The sequence below is a fragment of the Oncorhynchus mykiss genome, chromosome 1, assembly GCF_013265735.2.
Source record: "Oncorhynchus mykiss isolate Arlee chromosome 1, USDA_OmykA_1.1, whole genome shotgun sequence".
Taxonomy (NCBI): domain Eukaryota; kingdom Metazoa; phylum Chordata; class Actinopteri; order Salmoniformes; family Salmonidae; genus Oncorhynchus; species Oncorhynchus mykiss.
This window is the reverse complement of record NC_048565.1, coordinates 62608788-62620004: the sequence shown is the minus strand read 5'-3', so window position 1 is coordinate 62620004 and position 11217 is coordinate 62608788. Positions and strand designations below refer to the sequence as shown.

At 44.2% G+C, this 11217-nt stretch overlaps 1 pseudogene; it reads left to right on the top strand.

Moving 5' to 3' along the window:
• The first annotated feature begins 2745 nt into the window (after window positions 1–2745).
• On the top strand, window positions 2746–7069 carry LOC110526585 (annotated as a pseudogene).
• Window positions 7070–11217: the final 4148 nt, after the last annotated feature.

Below are 11217 nucleotides of genomic sequence, written 5' to 3'. Positions count from 1 at the left end.
TACAGTAGCAGTTTTCTGGTATTAGCTATATATTCACCACCAGATGGCGTCATGCACTTGATTTGAGAGGGGAGGGCTCAGGGTTAGGCCCAGTTAGAATTGTACCCTAGACTATAGTGCCTTACCTCCCTTACACAAGTGTTCACAGGAGGTGTAAACATAAGTCCCATCTAGCCCTACGTATAGCTACATAGATCTACAAATCCCTGCATGATTGAGAAACGAGTGTTGCGTAGGAGTGACATCACCTGACGTATGCCAAGCTTATGGTTGTGTTGCAGCAATTCGAACCAGTGACCTTTAAGTTACTGGCCCAATACTCTTAACCGCTAGGCTACCTGCCCCAGCAGGAACAAATCACAGATAGCAGCTGTGTTGGTGGCAGCTGCAGAGATGTACTTTGGTGTACAAGATTTTACTGAAGAACAGTTACAAGCTGTGTTGAGTGATAGTGTCCTGTCCTCCCAGGCTGCCGGCCTGGTGTAGGATCAGTTCGGGCCAAGTAGTTGAATAGTGGAGAGGTTTTTTAATGGGTGTAGGGTTAGTTGGTAGGGCAATATCTTTACGAAGCGTAATGAACTCACAGTCCAGAAGAGTAGCTGGAAACACACTGCTATGGCAGTGGACGATGCCCAACAGTCTGTGGATGTCAGTCAGTTGATGATACTGAAGTATTAAATTGTGAAAAAGGTTGATTTTGTTGCGTTTATTGCTCTAGTGATTATTTGTACAGGACAATTGAACAAAAAAATCAAAGAAACTGGAAATCATTGTGAAAGTGTCTAAAAGGTTCTTTGATCTCCAAGATTTCACAGCTGAAACATTGCAGACAATACTGTCTTTTCTATTTGATTTATTTCACCTTTATTTAACTAGGTAGGCTAGTTGAGAACAAGTTCTCCTTTACAACTTCGACCTGGCCAATATAAAGCAAAGCAGTTTGACACATACAACAACACAGAGTTACACATGGAATAAACAAACATACAGTCAGTAATACAGTAGGGGAAAAAGTATGTATATATACAGTGTGTGCAAATGAGGTAAGATAAGGGAGGTAAGGCAATAAATAGACCATAGTAGCGAGGTAATTACGATATAGCAATTAATCACTGGAGTGATAGATGTGCAGAAGATGAATGTGCAAGTACTGGGGTGCAAAGGAGCAAAATAAATAAATAACAGTATGGGGATGAGGTAGTTGGATGAGCTATTTACAGGTGGGCTATGTACAGGTGCAATGATCTGTGAGCTGCTCTAACAGCTGGTATTTGAAGTTAGAGAGGGAGATAAGACTCTCCAGCTTCAGTGATTTCTGCAGTTTGTTTCAGTCATTGGTAGCAGAGAACTGGAAGGAGAGGCGGCCAAAGTAGGAATTGGCATTGGGGTTGACCAGTGAAATATACCTGCTGGAGCGCGTGCTGCGGGTGGGTGCTGCTATGGTGACCAGTGAACTGAGATAAGGCCGGGCTTTACCTAGCAAAGACTTGAAAATGACCTGGAGCCAGTGGGTTTGGCGACGAGTATGAAGCGAGGGCCAGCCAACGAGAGCATACAGGTCGCAGTGGTGGGTAGTATATGGGGCTTTGGTGACAAAATGGATGGCACTGTGATAGACTGCATCCAATTTGTTTAGTAGAGTGTTGGAGGCTATTTTGTAAATTACATCGCCGAAGTTGAGGATCGGTAGGACAGTCAGTTTTACGAGGGTATGTTTGGCAGCAGTTCCAGTTTTCCTGGAAAAGTACATATAGGATTCCTTAGTTTCAATGTTAGAGAATTTGTCCCATATGCACTGCAATGTTTTAGATGCCAAAGAATGGGACATGTAGCTGCTCATTGTAAAGGAAAGAAAATATGTGCCATGATTACAGTGAATGTTGAAGCAATGTGAAGGTTAAGTGCTGTAATTGTGGGGGAGAACTCAGTGTAGCATTTGGTGGATAACAGGTGCAGAGAGACGCTAGAGAGGCTCAGAGATATAGGATCAGTCATGATGTATTATATGCAGAGGCTGTAAGACAGATTGGTAGAACCACAGCGCGGACTGATGGAGCTTATAAGGATGTTCCTGTAGTAAGTGGACCTACTGTTGGGGCTGGTGCTTCTGATGGTCCTGGCATGGTTCCGAAATCTTGCGTTCATGAACGTGCAATGTTGACTTCATAGCTTTTATTGGTAAGGTTATCAATAAGATTTGGGTTGTGGAAAGCAGAAATGCCAGGTTGAAGGTTATTGTGGAGACGGCAAAAGTGATATTGGGGGTAACAGATGTTACTGTTGATATGGCTGTTGACATGCTGAACAAGGGTGGAGTTTTTCAGCATGATTTAGATCAAGTTTAATGGGGTTAGGGGGTTGGGGAGTTGGTAGGGATTTATTTGGTTTAGAAATGTATTTTCATGGCAGTATGTGTGGTGCAGCGGTCTAAGGCACTGCATCTCAGTGCAAGAGGTGTCACTACAGTCCCTGGTTTGAATCAAGACTGTATCACATCCGGCCATGATTGGGAGTCCGATTGGGCGGCGCACAATTGGCCCAGCATTGTCTGGGTTTGGCCGTCATTGTAAATTTTAAAAATTAAGCTGACTTCCCTAGTTAAATAAAGGTTAAATAAAAATATATATTTTAAAAAATAGTATAGAATTGGGCAGAATACATTCCAGCACAATAGATGGCAGCATGCACTTTAAAGTTAGTTTGCGGTCCGCCATGATATCATTGAAGAAGAAGACATGAAAATAATTTAAAATGAAGAAGAAGAAGAAGAAGAAGAAAGGTCACCTGACGTACCCAAAAATAACAGGGGTGATTTCAGAGTTGGCGCGGGAATATTTTTTTGTACTTCCAGCTGCGAATGTGATATTGATATAACAACTTTTCCATGGTGCAAAAGGTTATGCTCTCTATTTTCCAAGCTACAGCTGTTTGTTACTTATCTGTGGTAAGTCGAGATATGTCTAACACGACAGTTACAGTAGGTTAGTAGCTAAGTCAACTGGCTGACTTGGATCTTGCTATCTTAGCCGGTACTACAGTAGTTAGCTAAACAGTCTAGGAACAGTGAGCTAACGTTAGCCAACAATCAAAGCAACAAAGTTTCCATGGAATAGCTCGAATTTGGCTTTGGTTCGGGGGAAACCCGGGCTAGCGCATCCCTCTTTCCTGAGAAAATGAGCATCCTAAATGTTAATTGTGTTCCAAGTCGTTTTGTTTCAGTCGCGCAGCATTTATCAAGGCTTTGTTAGGAGAATATTCGCAGCGTGAGTGAGAAATGACAACAGTAATTTAGGGGAAACAGCTAGCTGGCTTCTGCCACAGGCTGGAGCCAATGCTAAGGGGTACATATTTGACACTACGTTATCTTTCACTTATCGGTATATTCATCATCACAATATGTCATAGCTGGCTATGTAAGTTTAGCTACTTGTAAGTCTAGACAACTTATATTGAATAAGTGTTATAATGTGGTGATGTCTTTTTTTTTTTTAAGACTCATGGAATTTATAAAATGTGTGTGTGTTGTTGTTTGCTTGGCTGCTTCTTGTGTCATGCATTTTTAATGACTCCTGTCCCCCATTCCTCAAACAGGCGGGAGCACGCCAGGCATGAGTGGTGCACACCTGGGCGAGTGGCAGAGGAGATCCTTTGACATTTCATCTGGCACCTGCACACCTGAACAGACGGCAGACGCCTATCGGGTGCACATCCTTGCCATACAATATGCATGGTCGAGCGCCCAGCTCTCTCAGGCCGGCACGGGCAGCCTGCTCAGGACCTACTCGGAGCGCAGTGCTGGACTCGGAAGAACCTCGCACGGGGCTTAACAACTATGCAGAGAGTGTACTGAACCTGGCCTGCAGTCAGAGGAACCACAGCGACAAATGGGAATCGTCCCTGACAACTGCGGGTGTGCTGGAGCTGCCGTGCGTGCGGAAAATGCTTCGGGCTGGGACGGGGTGGAAAGTCCCTTGTGGCACCTGCAGATGTTAACATCTTCGTTGGACAAGAGAACAGAGGCAGTGCCCTTCCACTGGACTCGAAGCTGCAGAGACTCCATTCAAAGCATTGGGACCCCCATCATGGCCCAAGCCTGAGGGCAACGGCACTTTCAGCATTTTACATAGTGCTACAGCAGAAAGACCAAGAGGTGCTCAGGGAGTCCCCAGCTACCCCCATTCCTCTGCTGGCCCCTCAGCATGGGCTCAGTCTCTGTTTTGCCAGCACTCCTCAGCTCCACCACAACCAAATCCAGCCCCTGCAGGTCACCAGTCTGTCTTAAACTCTAACACCTCCAAGAGGAAGACGTTTTACAACTCTGGTGGAGAGAATGGCAGAGGGGGGGCATCTGGAGGACAGGCAAGGCAAGACCCATGCTGTGGTGGCACAAACTTCAAAACGGCAATCAGTTAGATTGTTATTGTTAATCAGCAGAAAAAACACCCCCACCAGTCCCAGAGAGCCCAGCAGCCCCCTGCGATGGCAGCTGCCATCGGGGGTGCCACGAAGAAGTCACTGGGGGCACACAGACCACGGGGGACTTTTTCCAAATTTGTGTCCCCCATGTCGAGGCCAGAGGACAAAGAGAGTGTTGTCGGTAGCACCAATGCTCAGGAGACTCAGCCAGTAGACGAGCATCTGAAAAACTTTGAGCCCAATATCATCAAGCTTATCATCAGTGAAATTATGGACGATGGACCGCCCGTAGCCTGGGACGACATCGCTGGCCTGGAGTTTGCAAAGGCCACGATCAAGGAGATTGTGGTGTGGCCTATGCTCCGGCCTGACATCTTCACTGGCCTCCGTGGTCCACCTTCTTCAGCATCAGTGCCTCGTCTCTCACCTCGAAGTGGGTGGGGGAGGGAGAGAAGATGGTTAGAGCACTCTTTGCCATCGTCCGCTGCCATCAGACAGCTGTTATCTTCATTGACGAGATCGACTCTTCTGTCCCAGCGTACGGACGGGGAGCACAACTCATCCCGACGGATAAAGACAGAGTTCCTGGTTCAGCTGCATGGGGCAGCCACCTCAGCCGACGACCGCGTCCTGGTGGTGGGGGCCACCAACCGCCCTCAGGAGATAGACGAAGCGGCCCGGCGCCGCCTTGCCAAGCGTCTCTACATCCCCCTCCCGAGGCAGCTGCCCGACAGCAGATAGTCTCTCACCTCATGGCCTGCGAGAAAAGCCAGCTGGGAGAGGACGAGCTGGAGACAGTGGTCACAGGGACAGAGGGCTTTTCTGGGGCTGTTTCGGGAGGCAGCGCTTGGCCCCATCCGGAGCATCCAGCTCCGTGACATTGCCACCATCACCCCAGACCAGGTGCGGCCCATCCTCCACTGTGACTTCCAGGAGGCCCTGAGGACAGTAAGGCCCAGCGTCTCAGCCAAAGACCTGGAGCTCTATGAGGAGTGGAACAAGACTTTTGGCTGTGGTCGTTGATCTGGGCAGCAGTATAGACTCCCATTACAAATATCAGCCTATATTTAACATTTACTGCTGTTGGGGATATATTTAGTTTGTTTTGTTCAGTAAATGACCTTTCATTTAAATGTTAGTTTTCCTGCAACAGACTACCATAAGATGAGGCTTTTTTAAAATATTCCTTCTGAGTGTTAACTGGATTTTTCACTTACTGATCCATGGCACAGTATATATATTCACAAATATATGTTATTAGTTTTTTTACACTTGGATTCACGAAATAAGATTTTGGTGTAAGTAATACGTTCTTAATGAAGTTGCTGAATTTCTTCTATGGTAATGCATTGCTAACAGCTTTTCCTTTTGTACACAGAGAGGAAATGTGGCAAAGCGTTTTTCTGAGGGTGGGTTATGGGGCCATGTGGCCATATGTTCCCTTTTCACTCCATTTGCTACCTGTTTATCCGAAGTAGATGAATATAGGCCTACATCAGCTATCAGTTTCTCATCAACTCGGGTTTGTGTAAGGTCCAATGCAGCTGTTTTTATCTCTATCAAGTAATTTCTGGGTAAAAATGAAGTACCTTACTGTGATTTGTTTTCAATTAAAATGGTAAAAAAATGAAATAAAAATAGCTTATCAAATAGCAATTTCTAAAGTAATAATTTAGCTAGGACTGTCAGGGAGTGGTCTGAGTGGGGAGGGGAAAACGAGCTGTTATTGACAGAGGTTTGAAACTCTTATTGGTCTATTTACTGCGTTTTATATATGTTTCCACACTAAGGGGTTGGAGTAATACTGTGAAGATGATGATAATGCCCTTTTAGTGTAAAGGCTGTTTGAGAAGACCGCCTGAAATTTGAGCCTGGTTTGGTGGAGTTTTGGCCTGCCTGGCGAGATCACCAGGCGGTATAAGATAAAGGTACACTATGCAGAAATCGCCTCGCCATTTGCTGGTTGTAAAAATTCTAATACTTTGCCTAATTTCAGTTTGTGACAAAACAAGTATAGTGTAGAGAATTGTTGTGCCATCTAAACCGCTGTGACAATACTTTTGGTTTTGGAAAAAATATTTATTTTCAGCTGTTTAAAGCTGGTGTATAAAACTGAAAGTAAAAGACGAAGAAATGAAACTTAAGAATGATAGGCATAGAAATGTAGCACAGAACAGATCTACCGCTACTTAGACTTTCAATTAGAATGACAAATCTATAACGCATCTTTCTATGTGAGTCTGGTCGGTCGCCCAAAAAGTTTTAATCGATGAGTAACAGAGTGTTTCAAACCTCTCTACCAATAACAGCTAGTTTTCAGGTTGCTGATCCCTCCCATTAGGCTCATGCAACTAGGCTTCTCACTCAGACAACTCCCAGACAGACCTAGCTAAATTCTTGCTTAAGAAATTGGTCTTTCCTAAGAAGCATTTTTTCTCCTTTTTTGACAATTTTCATTGTAAAAAAAGATAACCGTAAGGGGCCTTTAACTAATGCATGTGCCAACCATGGCTGGGGAAGTTGGTTAACGCTGAGAGTATCCTGGTCTCATGTTAAGACTTGCCCACAGATCTGCCTTGTATTGCCTCTCTTCCTGCCACAGTGACTATGTGCTATTAAACTGGTACTTGACAAAACAGGAAAACTCATTTAATGTTTGTGTAAGAATCCATATTTGAATTATCCCAAAACAAGTACTTTTGGTATCCTGCTGACCTCACAAAGCTATTTAGTCAGGTTTCACCAAATGCAAGACTGTCCTCTCCTGAAAGCCACAACTTTTTTCCTTCTCTGCCAATTCTTGGTCCTCCAGATGCACAAGGAGTCAACAGAGATTTTGAATGTAGTTGATCTCCTTTTCAGTTGAACGCCTTTCTGGACATAGACTGCCACTGGTCGAGGAGTAGACGATTATAGATTGTGCACACATGAAATGAAATTGTAATGTAATTTTCATGAAACAATCTTTGAAAAACTGGAAGACCATGAAAAAAGTATTTCATGTATTTTTCATCTTTTTGTCAAGTTGCTGATTAATATTTCAGAGTTCTGGGGCTGGCTTCAGTGTTGAAACTTTGTAAAATTAGCCAGCAATGCAAGTACTGAGCATATCCCAGAGGGCTGGTGGAAGCTTGTCAGAACAGCGGGGCTCCCCGCAGCTGGACCGGGCCAGATGCACAGAATTCCTCAGGCGCTGGCAGATCCAGCCACTTGACACCAAGAATAATGTCATCTTCTACCGTCATGTATCTTTAACACCTTATGTTATATGTCTAGGAATGTTGGGTTGAGTTTTGGCTTTGAATTGAAGATCCCTGTCAAGAGGATATAGGATGATACAGATGATATAAATGATACACTGGAGATAAACATGTCTTATGTATTATTTTAGTTGCTGACTGCCAAATAGGCCCATACATCCATGTTTCACAGTATTATGCCCTTTTATTTGTCCCAGTTTGAGCTATGATCACGGTCTGCGCATGTAATCTAAACCCGTGAGGACCAGTATGACATTTGCAGTCCATGGATAAACGCTTTTCCAACAATTCCTAAGATTAACAGATATGACTTGTGGGCATATTAAATTGTGATGCTTTTTCCATGATCTTTTACTCTGGACATAATCTGGCATGGTCAAATAGGATCTTCCCTAATGGAATAGTTCACTGATTCTTAAATGGTAGAGTAGGCCTATTTCAGTAAACTGTCCGAAAGGGGAAGTGACATTTGGGATTCTGGCAGGGAGGGAGTGTGTTGGCCAGATTATCCCTTTTATGCAAATGTCCTCCCTCCCCTGCTAGGTCCCAGTGAAGCGTGGAGGGAGCCTCGGCGCTGCCCACAGCTGCTTCCCATTTCTGCAGAATCACATAGTAGCCATCTGGAAGGACACCGTTGTCGCTGCACAGCCCTGATGAGCTCCTCTGCTGGGCCTCGCCTCTCTCTCCAGGAAGCTAGGCCTGGTCCTCTGAGCCCTGGCCCTAGCCTCATGCTCCACTGCCTCATCCTCAGTGTGCTAGCTAGCTAGTTGTCCACTCTCTTGTTCTGTGTCCCCCCCTGGTCATGTATTTCACTCTTCTAGGTTATCTCTGTGCTATATGTAGCATTCACCCACATCTTCTCTCTGGCCTGGCATTCCTTTCTCTTGTCCTCTGTGTGTTAGCACCCCCCCCCCCAACCCCGGCAGTCATTCTGTCTGGTTCTGGGTGTTAGCATCCTCACCCCCCAACCCCGGCAGTCATTTTGTCTGGTTCTGGGTGTTAGCATCCCCCCCCCCCCCCCCCAGCAGTCATTCTGTCTGGTTCTGTGTGTTAGCATCCCCTCCCCCCAACCCCGGCAGTCATTCTGTCTGGTTCTGTGTGTTAGCATCCCCTCCCCCCCAACCCCGGCAGTCATTCTGTCTGGTTCTGTGTGTTAGCATCCCCCCCCCCCCCGGCAGTCATTCTGTCTAGTTCTGTGTGTTAGCATCCACTCCCCCCAACCCCGGCAGTCATTCTGTCTGGTTCTGTGTGTTAGCATCCCCTCCCCCCAACCCCGGCAGTCATTCTGTCTGGTTCTGTGTGTTAGCACCCCCCCCCCCCCCCCCCCCCCCGCAGTCATTCTGTCTGGTTATGTGTGTTAGCATCCCCTCCCCCCAACCCCGGCAGTCATTCTGTCTGGTTCTGTGTGTAAGCACTCTTTTCTCTCAGGTGATCATGTCCAGTGTTCAGTGCCCTGCCTTGTAGATATTTTCCTGAATTCTGAGCCTTACTCCTCTATTGCTAGATCTTTTTGAACTACAGTAAATTACCTAATGAAATCCTCTGTCCTTCAAGCCCTAGTGTACCGCTGCTTGGTGTTCATGTGGTTTCATTATATCATTAATCTATTTCTATTTTAACCTGATAGCCAGGACCCTTTAGCAAGCCCATGTTGGAGTTAGAAGTCATGAAGTATCATACGTGTAGTTTAAATACAATAAGCATTCATTTATTCAGCATTAATTCAAGTTGGCTGCAATGTTTTTGCGTTGAAAAAATATATATATTTTCACCGGGAATATGAATGTCAATCATTCAGTCTTTTTTTTCGTGACAAGTAGCGGCTACATTTTGAATGACTGGCACGTTGTGAACTTACCGATTTAGGAACGTTTGAGAAAGTGCAATTACATTTCATATTTCTATAAATGTATTTATCCATTTGGTTATCATGGCAGTAATGAAAGTATTGAGAGGTTTGCTCACTCAAGTGTTTCGGGTCATGTACTGCACGTCTAGTTTTGCCTATAGGCTATTCTCAATGAGTGAAATGTACAGAGCAAACACAGCTCTCTATTCCACGGTATATTGTCAGATCAATATTATTTGCTTTAAATTTATAAATGTGCCAGATGTTGCACCCTGATGATTATGAATTGCTTTTAATAACTACAATTAATTTTCATTCAAATATCCACGTGTAGAAATGGAATAGTGTGAAACGTTTGCTATGGACATGAGTCCAGCGGGAAAATACAGTGCATCCTCTATTTTACCTGCCACTGGTGAATCTTACTATGAAAAAATACCAAATATCAGTATTATTTTGGGGTATGTAAAATATCCTTTATTGATATTTGCAAGCATGATATACAGTGTGAGTAAAGTTACTTTAAAAGTTCAGTTCAAATTGAGAGTAACATTTTCTCAAAAGCTGGGACAAAACTGAATACCATCCATACTTTATATCAAACAAAAATATATTTCAGTAAATAACACTCGAGTTCAGTCATTCGTTTATTCAACTCAAATCCATCTATCACATTTGATTAATGGTAGGGAACGTTTGAACGGAATAAATCAAACATAGGAAACCCTAACACCAACTAATAAATTACAAAAAGAAATACATGCATGTGTACACAGCATAAATAATGTATAAAAAACGTTATACCATGGCATTGTTGAATTGTCATTTCTGATTGGCTTGGAGGGCATTCTAGAGCGTGCATTATTTAAGCAATAAGGCCAGAGGGGGTGTGGTACAGTATATGGCCAATATACCACGGCTAAGGGCTGTTCTTAAACACGATGCAACACGGGGTGCCTGGATACAGCCCTTAGCCGTGGTACAGTATATTGGCCATATACCACAAACCCCTGAGGTGCTTTATTGCTATTATAAACTGGTTACCAACGTAATGAGAGCAGTAAATATAAATGTTTTGTTATACCCGTGGTATACAGACTGATATACCACAGCTGTCAGCCAATCAACATTCGAACCACCCAGTTTATAATAGCCTTTATAAACTGGGTGGTTCGAGCCCTGAATGCTCATTGGCTAAAAGCCATGGTACGGGTATGACCACGGGTATGACCAAATATTTATTTTTACTGTTCTAATTATGTTGGTAACCAGTTTGTAATAGCAATAAGGCACCTCGGGGGTTGTGGTATATTGACCATATATAACACCCCCTCGGGCGTGTTTTTTTTGTTATTGGTTAAATAATGCACGGTATATTACATATACTGCTTATGGATGTAGTTAATTCTATAGTTCATTCTTGCATGTTTTGTTTGAGCTCATTTTGAAAGCAAAAGTCAAATTGAAAACAATGTTGGTATTGTTGAATTCCCAATTTTCATAATAGCAAGCTAGGACTGATGGTTTGGTTAGCTAAACAGGCATGGGCTCCTGAGTGGCGCAGGGGTCTAATTACAGACACCCTGGTTCGAATCCAGGCTGTATCACAACCGGCCATGATTTTGAGTTCCATAGGGCGGTGCACGATTGGCCCAGCGTCGTCTGGGTTTGGTCGGTGTAGGCAGTCATTGT